Here is a 13,251-nt window from a genome sequence, read left to right on the forward strand (position 1 = left end):
TCTTCCTAGTCTGTCTTAGTATGGAAGTTCTGCTGAAACCTGTCTACCATGAGTGAACCTGCTGGCATTTGAAATACTGGTGGCACAGCTTTCAGCATCCCAGCAACGTGCAGCCGCCACAGTGTGACAACCAACTGATAGGTGACGTTGTTTGTTCCCTGACCAGGAAACAAACCTGAGCCTTGGCAGTGAGAGTACCAAATCCTACCCACTAGACCATGAGGGCTGGCTCCTCTCAGGATAGGAATAAAAAATGTGTCTTATGAACACAAACTTTGGTATACTAAAAATGCAGAATGCTTTATTTTTAAAATTTTATATCTCTTAATGTTTAAAATAATTTGATATGTAGGTAGTTAGAGGAGATAAAGAAGAGGCTAGATTTGGCAAGTGTTATTTTCTTTGGCTTTAGGTGGTGATAGGTGGAGAACACTCATATGTATTATAAATAAAAGGCAACCAAATCCCGGGTAGGTGAGGTTGAATGAAGGACATAATTATATATGGTAGAAGCCAGTGCAGACCTGCTGGTAATTATCTGTTTGTTTTTTACATGGTGGCTTCCTCTCCCAAGGTCTAAATATTGGGTGAAGTGTTGTGGCCAGAACATTATTCCAATCACTAACACTCAATACTTCAGGATTTCATTCATTTACATAATAAACACCTTTGGTATGCAAAATGTATTCCAAGGCACTGGATTGGGTACTGTAGATATAAGCCTATAAATGTCAATCGCTGTCTCTACGGGACTTACAGTCTAGTGGAGACGTAGATATTGCATAAGTGATTATGAATGTGATGGGTAGTTCTTGGAAACTCAGAATGTCATGGAATCACACAACCAGGCAACCTTATCTAGTTTAGTAAAAGAGAAAAGGTTTATATAAGCAAGTGAAATTCAAATCGAGAAACCAAGAATTAGTGCAAGTTAGCCAAATGAAGTGGGGTGTGTTCGAGTGAAAGAGAGACAGAGAGATCCAGAGCTGACTCAGGAATGCAAGAATGAGTTACAAAAATTCCAGGCAGGGGAAGCTACCTGCGAAGAGACCTAGATGCAGGTGGACTGCGCTGAGCGAGGCTGGAGAGGAGGCTGCAGAGGGAAGCAGGAACCAGATCCTTCAGAGTCATGCCAGGGTTTTATGCCTTGTCATGAGGGTAATGGGGAGGCCAGGAAGGCTTTTAAGGAGGGGATTTTGTTTTGTAAGAAAAGATCCCGCTGGTGTCAGCATGGCAAATGTGGAAATGAGAGCATCAGTTGGTGGCTGTTGTAGAAATCAAGGTGAGTGGGCATTCCCAACTCCTTCTCCTCTGGCCTCAGTTATTAAGTCCTGTCCATCCATCCTTTGGACTGTTTCTTTCATTCGCTCTCTCCTTTTTCATTTCTATTGTGCTCAGAAAAACTACTTTCTTCCCCAGGTCTTTCCCATCTCTGATCTATTTGTAAACCACAGGCAAATTAATCTTCTTAAAACATCGAAGATACCATACATATTTCTTCCTCTTTTAAAGAGCGTCTAGCAGCCCCTGTGATGAACTCCAACTCCCAAGGCATGTGTTTCCGGCTTCTTCCTCCTCCCGATGATCTGACCCTCTTCTGGGTGGGCTCGTGGGTCTCCCCAGTGGCCTCGAGCGCATCCTGAACACCAAACCCTCCTGACAGGCTCTCTCTGCCTCCCCTGCCCAGGATTTTCTCTTGCCATTTTGCTGAATCTCACCTGATCCTAATGAAGTCCCAACTCCTCCGTGAAGCCTTCTCAGTTACTCATTTCAGGGAACCCTGTGGAACCAATTATCTCAACCACCACCACCTTCAATTGTTCTTCATTGTTTCAAGTATGTTTCTTGGCTCCATAATTGTTATGGACTGACGAGCACCTCCTACTAACATTCCTAGGTTGACACTCTACCTTGCCGTGGTGATAGGCCTTCAGGAAGTCATTGGGACTGCAAGAGGTCCCGAGGGGAGAGCACACGCGAGTGGGACTAGTGCCCTTGGAAGAGCCCCGCGGGCTAGAGGAGGCTGCAGCTGTGGCTCGGAGGAGGGCTCTTGCCAGAGCCGCAGTGCTGGTGTCCTGCTCCTGGACCGCCAGTCTCCGGGGCTGTGAGAATACATCTCCATAGTTTATAAGCCACTCGGTCTGTGGGGATTTGTTACAGCAGCCCGAACTAGGGAAATTGGATTGACAATTTCTTCTTCAAACACAAAATAAACAATAAATGATGAGGACTATTGCTGTCATCAAAAATAATAATTCTGTCAGCACTTTAGAATAATAAAAAAATGTTATTTAAACATAATTTATGGCTTCTAAACACTTTATAATTTTAGGTTAAAATTGATTAAGCTTTTTCTAAAAATGTAATTTTACTTTTAAGTGAATTATATACATATACCTCGTTAAGTACATGCTTTTGTTTGAAGAGTAAATCACTTTTTAAGTAAGATAAGAAAATGATGAATACATTACATATATTGCCTTAGTACAGATGAATAAATTCTTTTAATATTTTGGAAACAAGAGTCTGTGATTAATGAAGATGTTTTATGGAAATATTTAAAACTGTCTTGTGTTTATATATGAACTAAATCCCTCTTCCCTTTAGTATAAATATTTTTGCAGAACAGAGAGAATACTCAGTGCTGGGATGTTCCTTTCTGCTCCACCTATGCTGTGCTGGACTTAGAGAAGCATGCGCTCTATCAAGCCAGAGTCGGCCTCATCCATCATTTTGATTAATCATGACTTTCTGAGCTTCCTAGAATTTCTTCATTGAAGTGCGGCAAGGTTACTTTAGGACTTGATTGTTTTGTATCTCTTCAAAGCCTGAAAAGAGCTATATTCAACTAAGTATAAGCAAGTTTATTTTATTTGACTAAAAATGTAAAAACAAGGTTTGAAAAATTCACTCACTCATTACTTCAACAAACAGCTATTGAGAATGACAGAGTGTCACGCACTGTATTAATTCCTGGAAAATCCCTGACTTCATTGAGCTTTGTCTAGAAGGAAATTAAGGAAAGAAAACCAACACACGTAGTATGACAGGGTGAAAAAGAAGAACTAGAGTGCTCTGGAGTACACTGAGCCCAGGCATCAGGGAAGACTTCTAGAACATGACCTCCGCAGACAGGATGGCAGGTGCTGAGGTCCTGTGGTAAGAGGACATTCCTGGAGTTTAGGGGTGGAGAGGTGGGGGCAGCAACAAAGGGAAAGGCAAGTTGAAGAAGTGCAGGTGCCAGCAGGCTGTGGATGGAGCTGTGTCGGAGATGTTTGGAATCCTGAAGAGAAAGTCTTCCCCAAGGAAGCTTGCCTGTTTTTCCTTTTTCACTCTTTATGCTAAGAAAGATTTTTAAGGAGGAGTTGCCTTTGAGCTAACCAGCCAAGATTTTCAGAATGCAAAGCTTGTTAATTCTTTACATCAGAAGCTTTAAAGATTCTGTCCTTTTCCTGCCTTTTAGGGATTTTTAAGCACAGGGGCATGAGCTACAGTTACAGTCAAAAGGGTTACCAAGCCAAGTTGTTGGAAAGGACAACATCTGCAGCAAGACTCCATTCCCTGAAGGAGCGTTTGCCTGTCCATAGAAAGGAAGGTAGAGCTGTGGGAACACTGCTTACACGGAGCTCAGAACTCTTTAATAAGACAAGAAATGTGATGTCTTAAGAGGAATTGGAAGTAGTGGGTGTTCTAGCTCCTGAAGAATCTGACATCTTGTTAGCTGCTTTAAAAAAGATTTTTCACATCAATTGCTGGTAGTCATGATCATAATTAGATATTTTTCCCACCACTTTTCATTTTTAGTGACTGAAATCCCTGACAATTGAATTTTATGGATAATACGAGCAGAGAGAGAGTGAAATGAAGAGGGTGTGAGGTGCCACCGGGAAGCTTTGCCTCATTTCTCACCCGATGGCCACAATTTGAAGAATGCTAGTGTGATGTGTGGAGTTCTTTAACTGCTTCCAAGGGACCGTCGAGTCCGATTTGTATGGAGAGATGGAGTAACTGAGACAAGTTCCAAACTTCCTTCTAGGGATTTAGAATATAGAATGCTTATTTTAGGAAAAAAATTCTGCCAAGTTTTCTTTTTTCTTCCTTTTTCCTTAATGTTGATGTAGATTTAAGCTTTGGCTTTTCAATATATATTTGAAATGACTGTCCATATGGAATACTATCCAGCAGAAGAAAGAAAGTATTTCCAGATGCTGTTCCTTTGTAACTAAATGTTGGACTTGGCAGAAGTCGGAGGGGTTTTGCCACCTGACGTCGCAGCTCTCTGGAGGGACTGCTTGCTTCTGCCACTGTGGGGGCCCCATCCCCACAGCTCGTCTCTCCATTTTTTTTCGCAGAGACTACCGAGCCTTAGGTTGGGAAGCCAGTGTCTCTTCTGATCTTTGGGCGATCCACATGCCTCCATCCTTACTGTTAGAAGAAACTACCTTCATCAGTGTGAAGGAGTCAAGCGAGAGCTGCACAGTTTGGCTGTAGGGAAGGTGATAAATTTTAGTTAACGACTTTGTAAACTTTCAGAAGTACTGTCCCTTAGAGCCATGCAGAGTTGAAATAGAGGCAACACTATGTAGGATGTGCTGCTCAGCTTCTGGAATTTTTTGTCCTGGGAGGTTACCAGTCCTTGACCAAGTTTTTCTTGCTGTGTCTTTCATTATGAGGTTATATCTTTTCTATTTTCTTTCATATAAGGATGGTGATAGTAAATGGTAGAAATTTTTATTTTTAAATTAACTTTTAGGGAATTAAAGACTTGGCAATTATTTTGGTCAGTATTTTTTAAAACTGTCAAGAACCTTGAAGAGTCTGAGATTTTACTATATTTGCAAGCTATTAAGTTAGTGTGTCACAGCTTCATGGACACTGGCAGAATACAAGAGACCCCTGAGTCAGAGACAAAGGACTTTATTTTTCATGGCACACAAGCAGCATGGGCATCAGTTCTCTGAGTCCTACGGGCAATGCAAGGGGAGCCGGATGATACCAGCACGTGCAGTGGTTGCGTGGGAAGAGAGGAATCCCGAGTCCAGGGAACTTGAATCTTTTGTAATGGACAATACGCATGCCTGCCCTTGGTCGGGAGAGAGATGCCATCCCTATCCTGAGAGGCTATTTGCTGTCTAGGCCTTCTCAGAAAGAGTTTGAACAAGAGACAGTACGTGTCACATGTTGAAACACAAAAGAACCAAGGCAATTTCCTCTCAACAAGAAGTAATTTTTCCAGTTGGTCAAATATCTAAGTCTGGAAACTACTGAATTGGATGTAATTCCCGAGAATAAGGAGAAAGGAAAAAAAACCCAAAAAGGATAGGACAGTTATTTTGTGCAAGTGTGTGGAGGTGACAAAAGTCCTTCCTGAGATTCTATATCTAACTGACAGTTCTAAGCAATTAACCAGCTTTTAAAGTTACTTTATACTCTTTGCTATTAATAGAAATATTAGCTTTGATTATTTGTCAACAATTAATTTATTGCGATGATGATTGTGAAAAGTGGTCTGTGGTAATGTAAACAATTTGGACCACATCATATTTGTTGAATCAGTAGCTTTGCACTACTAAATTTTGAGCTCCAGTTAATAATGTGAATATTAGCATTCTGGGATGAAAAAGTGTGATAATCTTACATTTTTGTGAAGTATTCATTGCAGTTTTCAAAACAATTTCAAAAAGTACTATGAAAGAGGGAATGTGCATCTTTTGGGGAGAAAAAAGTATGAGAGTTTACTACAAGCGTTTTACATGAAGTCTTCCCCTATGTAACTACACTGATTTTTCATATTAAGATTTCAGTTTTGTTAGGACTAAATCCAGTCAGAAATAGTTGTGCGTTTCCAAAGAACACAGGCTAAGGAAGGTTCTGGGTACTGAGTGTGTGTCAGACCTACTTGCTTGAAGAAAGAGGAAACTTCTGTAGAAGCTGGAAAAAAGACTTCAGGCTTTTGTGGCAGAAGTTATTTAAAGAAAATAGATTTCCAGGAGGCACTTTCACTGAAGATACTAGAATACATATTCTGAAGCTTTATATGAAATTTGGGTACTTGGATAATCTGTCAAGATTTTGGGATTTCTAAATTACTTTGGTAAGTGTATACAAACTTGATTTTCAATAGCAAAGTTTCAAAAAATCTTCATGACAAAGTATTCACAAATTCCCGGTAATATGCATGTGATGGATAAGAGACACAAATAACACAGTTTTTATCCTTTTGGGAGCAACTACCATGAACTACAAAACAGAGAAGAAATGGCTAAATAAAATTTTTACATCTTCTGTCCAAATAGTGGAGATGCAAAGTGGTTAAGGAGAAAGAAGCAGAAGAAGGAAAAACAAAAAGCAATAAACAATGCTGTTTTTCCAAAGGGAATTATTCTGTTTGATGGCTGAATGCCAAGCCACATGATCCTAGTGCATTCTTTCATCAAACGGGGAGGCTGGACATGCTGCCATTTACTGTTAACTACAGCCCTAGATGAAGGGGCTTTCACTTTAAGAAATGCAAGAAGCCTTGACTTGAAAACATTAGTAGGGCTGGTGACATTGTGGCTTGGGGGCAAAAGATGGAGAAAGATAGTGTAAGCATGTGAAAGAATCAGACAGTGGTCTTTTCTCATGCCAAACAAAGTATGTTTGTGAGAGATATATTACTAGTACATTTTTTAAAATGAGGACACATGATATACGTAGTCTAACTGCCATTTCCTTGATGGGAAACCCGATTACAGAGATAGATGGCGATAGCAGCGGATGACCTGGGCTGCTCTGTGATGACTGTGAACTGAAAGTCTGTGGGAAAGGGGTGGGCAGGAGAAAGACACATGTGCTGCGTTTCATCCTGCCTGGTATGGCTCAGACTCAGCAAAGTGGGACCAGGCCTTGGTTGGAGGAAAGCCTCTGAGCACAACAGTGTTGGCCCTACTCTCCGGTGTCTACAGTGTGTAAACCTTTGGGGTGGGTAAGTTCAAAGCTCTCTTTCTTTCCTCATTCTGTGCCTCAAAAGAGATAGAGTGGAGTTCTCAGTGAGATACCATGGTACTTTTGGTGGGAGGAATAAGGGATTATCAACAAAACCTTCCTAAAGAAACTTTCTGATGAGGTACATACTTTCATTCTTTTCCCTCCAATCATGCTGATGAGTAAATACCAGACTTTTTGGCATCTCCCAGTCAGGGAATAACCTAACTCCTGGAAGTCTTAATGAGCATCAGGATGAGACCAACGGGAAGTGGAATTGTTCACTTGCACTGGCTCAGCTCTTTGGTTTAGGGACGGCTCTCTTGTCTGGGTCTCTGTCCTCTAGCATAAGGGGAGAACTAGAGTTACAAGACCAGCATTTGCATGTGGGCAGGCTGCTTGCCTGCTTGTATGCTGAAGGGGAAGTTGGTGCTCTCGAGGTCCAATAGGCCCAACTATTCAGCACTGTAGGAGTTTCTACTGGAATTGTATAAAGTGCTGAGCACAGTGCCTAGTATCTAAAGCAGAATTCAATCCATCTTCTAGAACATGGTAAGTTCCTGTAAATATCTGATGACTGCATGGATTACTGATGTCCCTTTCACTAGGGATCTTGTGCTGTAGTAAATGGTTGGTCAAATATTTCAGGATTTGGGCTTCGGATCAAATCTTTGTTCATCAGACATTTAATAGACAGTTGTCTATTTCTAGAAAACTCACAGCATATCTATGAGCATATCTCTATAAACCTGGTTTCATGAACAATTAAGTAACTCTCAGGACTAGCGTAAGATTCCAGTCAAGCTCCAGCCCTACTTCACATTTTAATTTATTTTGGGATGATCAAGATAAATTCTAATTTGCCCCAAGACTCATTGACCTTTTCTAGATGCCATTAGAGAAAGAAAAATTGATTTTTACCTTTGTCTTTTATCTGATATTCTTGAGACATTTAGAATTCACCAAGTCTAGAATGAGAAGAGGTAATACGTGTTTACTGGGCACTTACTGTATCCCCGTCGCTGTGGCAGATTATGAGGAAGCAGGAGGACTGTTATATTGTTTCTATCCTCAAGAGTTCCCAGTCTGGTGGGGGAAATAATCAAGGCAACAAATAATATAACACGATACACGTGTTTATGAAAAATTTTCCCCAAAGATGCTCAAATCTTGACATTCCAGCATAAAACGACACCTGGACTATGAATACCCTAAGGGCATTGATTAGTATTGATGGCGTATTTCCAATACCCAGTATAGCTCCTGGCATATAGTAGAAGCTCAATAAGGGATTGTTTAATGAGTGAATGAAGGAATTACAGATGCCAAGTAATTAGTAAGGTAGCCATTATAAAGAAAATGTAAAACACAGGAGGAAAACCAAAGACCAGTAACTAGTGACAGTGAGCAACGTTATAAAACACAATTTTGTCACAAAATCAAACAGTAAAATAAACAAACTCAGCTATCCAAAATAAAACCAGAGATCTCATACTCTGTAATGACACAGCATAAGTTTTTGTATTCTGTAGCAAATGTGTAACTGAAATTAAAGTAATGAGCAAAATATATAGTTTTTTAAAAAAGAAAACTTTAATATTCTTCTGTTGAAGAATCAAGTTACTTTGAAATTTATTTGATCTTTGTAGTATCTGAATACATTTACATTTGGGAAGTTAATATTTTGTAGGAAGCATAGGATAAACAGCAGAAACTATTCTCATAAAAGACACATTTTTGTCTCTCCATTTAGCAAGTTGTATTTAAAACAAGTAGTTAGAACACTAGACCTTGCTAATTAACAGTTTTTTCATTACCTGATTCCAGCTAGCACCCGTCATTTTCAGCAGAAGCTAAACATGTAAACTATTTTCTGTTGAGTAAAGAATGCTTTCTATTTCAAAGATGGAGATACAAATTTGTCTTTGAAAGTGTATTTCTTGGTTATAGGTCTGGTTCCTTCTTTCTTAAGTTGTGGGACCTCCTGACAGCCCAGGGATAAAGACTGACTATTTCCCCCAAAAGCTCCCATAAGCTTGGAATGGAAGGATTGGCGTTTTGACCAAATGCTCTCAGGAAAACCCATTGCCAGGAAAACACACTGACGCTTCTATATGTTGCTTTCAGACTTCCTTACCTTAAAATGTCCCTGGAACAATCGGTTCATGGTGTGGCTACTATGCTCATCTGCTTAGGTGGCTAGTGATACCAGAAAAAGTAGTTTTGCTTTTAAAAATCAAGTGTGTATTAGTGTGGACCGAATGTACTGGCAAGCAGTGTTTCAAAGGATACAATTTATAGGTTTCTGGAGTGGAACTAAGGGAAGAGGACTGGTGTGATCTGTCAGGTAACAAATGATGACGTTGACAAAGTTCAAGGTTGTAGGACATGGCGAGATGGTTGTTCTTAGAAAACTAAGAGCAATGCAAGGGAGATGAACAGGTCTAGCATTTTTTTTTAATCCAGATCTGAATTTTGCTGGAAACCAGCTGATTGCTGGCTGGGAGATAGTGCCTTTGATAACTGAGTATGCTGAAAAGTGATATGCGTCTATTCACTTATTCGCTTTCCAGATAGTACTTGTGAAGTTATAAAACAATAACTAAGAGTTTAAAGTGTTAGTAAAAAGTAATTACTGTTGCTGTATCAATAGCTTCAGCGACCTGCAACTCTATTTGTGAGTACTTCCACTTGCAAGCAAGAAATGCTTTTTAGAATGTGAGTCCTAAAGAGATGAAATCAGGGAACATCAAAAGCAGCAGGGAGCTCTTCCTTGATTTCTTGATTCATTTATTCATTCTCCTAGGCATTCATTAATCTGACAAGTATTTATGATGCCTGCTATGTGCCAGGTACAGTTCTAGGCACCAGAGAAATAGCTATGAGCAAAGAGACAAGCTTGCATTCTTGCTTTTTGTTTTGTTTTGTCACAAGTAAGGAAAAAGTATACGTACTTATATGGTGAAAGGTTCTATGAAGAAAAAGAAAGTTAGTAAAGGGGTAGGGAGTGCCACGGGAGGTTAGGTCTGACAGGACATGTCCAGATTTGCTGATGGTTTGGGGGTCCAGAGAGAAGGAAGGGGAGCAGCTGTGGAAGACAGGAAGCTGCTGGGTGGATGGGAGGTGTTTTTATGACATGGGGAAGGTTGGAGAAGGAGGAGGATGGCAGAGGGAGCTGGGAATGGTTGGTGGAAAGTCAAAAGTTCATGTTGGGTATGTTAAATTGGAAAGGCCTGTTAGATATTCAAATGGGGACGTTGAGTTGGATAGCAAACCTGGTGCTCAGGAGGAAGTCAGGGAGTCAGGGCTTCGTGTGTAAATTTGGGAGTCATACGCATATTAACGATATTTCATATTTGGTATTCTGCAGCCACGGGACTGGATAAAATAATCTAAGAGGTAAAAGAAATTAGTATAAGTGGAGGAGAAGGTTGAGGGCTGAGCCCAGGGGCACTCCAACATTTAAAGGTCAAGCAAAGACGAAGCAATCGCAATAGAAACTGAGAGGGTACAGCCACTGTGGTGGGGAGAGAGCCCAGAACGTGTGGTATTCTGACAGCCAAGCAGCTCAAGAAGCAGCAAGGGACCATCAATGACAAGTGCCACGACAGCAAAGTGAGTTGTGAGAAATAATTTAAATTTCTTTAAATGGGAGATACACAAAATAATTCAGGAAGAAAGAACACATCATAAGGGGTGAGGGAGAGAAATATTAACATTAGTAACTGGCTGTTCGCTTTCTGCAACTCTCTGATGCAACTTCCCTTTGGAGCATCATCTATCGTGATTTAAATCTTGAAAAGAGGCATTTACCTCAAAGAATCCCAAAGGAAACTTTGTTATGTAGTACAAGAGGCAGTTATATCAGAAGTAGCCCAATGCCATTTGATAGAATTTAAAATCCTCACATTCCACCTTCCCCCACGTCTAATCACACAGCAGACAGGTGCCATGCATTATTTCACTGGAATACCTGTCACTTCTGTCCTCTTCTTTCCATCTCCATTGCCAACATCTTCCTTCAAGCTGGCATCATCCCTTGCCTGGACATCTACAACTACTTCTGTGTTAGGTCATTGGAGAAGCAGCTACCAAGATGAGACTCCATGTACAGGAGATTTATTTGGAGAAGCACCTGTGCAGGATAAATGGGGAGGGAGCAGAAGTAGGCAGAAATAGCCTGCAGACCTTGAGACAGGTCTGACACCTATGAAAAAAGGAGGGCAGGAAACTGTCAGAAAATGGGCAGTTCTAAAAATGTTCCTACCAGGTTGGTGGGGAGTCCCCAGCCAGAGTTGCCTATTAGCAGAGTCCTGCATCCCACAGGAATGGGCTGGTACCAGCACTGCACCGTGCCTAGGCATTAGTAGGAATTGACCAGGGCTTGAGGGGCAGGAGAGAGGGAGGAGGTGGGTGTTTGACCTCAGCTTCATTGTGATGGGCCACAGTGAAAGCCACAGCTGGGGCTGTCTAGTCAACTAAGCCCCTCATAGCCAGTTCTCTTAAAAGAGATTTGAGCTTTACATTATTAGAATCATTAAAACTTAGAAACTTAGAGAAAGGGCCCCACAGAGCTGAAACTCAAAACTTCTCAGGAGGTACCAGCTGGTTGGTGCTGGTACGTCTGAGGCTGGTTTTCAGTGCTGGAAAAATTGCGAACTCAATTCGGATGCTGTTGCAGGAAGGCCCTGCTGTTGCCAGGGTAAAGAAGCATTGCTTCGAAGGAACCCCCGTGGACAGAATTCCTCAGGAGACAGACAGGGAAGAGCAAACCCCTTCTTTCTCCTCCAGCCTTGAGTCTCCTTCTAGAGCTCCTGCTTCAGGAGCCTAACAGGGAAGGAGCTGGCAAAGAGAATGGTGGTTTGCAGAGTCCCAAATGCAGCATTATAAGGCAGAGTAAAGAAGGGGGGGTTGGGGCTGAGAGACACTAACTTGATAACTTAATAACCGGCACACCGTGTGATCTGCTTTCCATGTTTTGCAGTCAGGGGACTCCTGTGTTTTATCTCATCCTTTCTGGTGCATCTGTAGTGACTCCTGGGTCCTCCTGATATGAACAGACTTGGGCCACCTGTCTAGATCCAGGCAGAATGCAATCAGATAGCACATCAGAGATGTTTCTGCTCTAGAGATTATGCCCTCTGTTTCTAGTTCCCTCTGGACTGAAACCACCATGCTTTCCTTTGGATCTTGATTTTCATTAGTGAGTCCTGTTCCTGAGGCCCAACTCCCTTCAGCATCAACATCCTTTACCAAGGAGCCTCCCTTAGCTGTTATGGCCACTTCCAGTTTCTCCAGTTTACTCCCAAGTGAGCACTAAGAGCACAGTCTCTCCATATCTTCTCCCCAGGGTGCTGCACATAGTCAATGCTCATTGAGTGTTGCTTGAACTGGTGGAATTGGTTCAATAGCCCTGGACAAGCAGGGACATGTGTGCAGAGGGGTCATTTATTACAGGAGATTAAAAAACCCATTTCCTTTCCTTAAAGGCCACAGATTACAAATTTTAGAATTTGCAGGCCAAAAGGCAAAGTCAAGGATATTATGTAGGTACTTATATTAGGGTTGCCAAGTAAAATATTTTTCAGTATGTCTTATACAATATTTGGGACATACTTAAAAATTACTCGTTATTTATCTGAAATTCAAATTTAACTTGGCATCTAGTATTTTTATTTAACAATCTGGCAACTCTAACTTACATAATAATTTAAAATGTGACCATTTGAGAATGTGAAAACTGGGGACGGCCCCATGGTGCAGCAGTTAAGTGCGTGCATTCTGCTTTGAGGGCCCCGGGGTTCACCGGTTTGGATCCCGGGTGCGGACATGGCACTGCTTGGCAAGCCATGCTGCGGTAGGCATCCCACATATAAAGTAGAATAAGATGGGCATGGATGTTAGCTCAGAGCTAGTCTTCCTCAGCAAAAAGAGGAGTATTGGCAGATGTTAGCTCAGGGCTAATCTTCCTCAGAAAAAAAAAAAAAAGAATGTGAAGACCATTCTCAGCTCCTAGGCCATAGAAAACAGGTGGTTGGCCAGGTTTGGCCCAACGGCTGTAGTTTGCTGACTTCTGACTTACTGGATCATTCAGGCTTCAGTTTCAGGAAGCAGAAACCATCTGCAGAAAGGGATATAATATAGAGACTTACATGCTCATGAAAATCACCGGAATAGCTGGAAGACTGGGCTTTACACTGGACCTCCAAGAATGAATCAAAGATCGACATGGTAGTGCCAGCCTGCCAAGGAAAGTTTGCCCAGTCTGTCTCCAGCGTTACGCTC

The sequence above is a fragment of the Equus przewalskii genome, chromosome 9 (genome assembly GCF_037783145.1).
Source record: "Equus przewalskii isolate Varuska chromosome 9, EquPr2, whole genome shotgun sequence".
Lineage (NCBI taxonomy): Eukaryota > Metazoa > Chordata > Mammalia > Perissodactyla > Equidae > Equus > Equus przewalskii.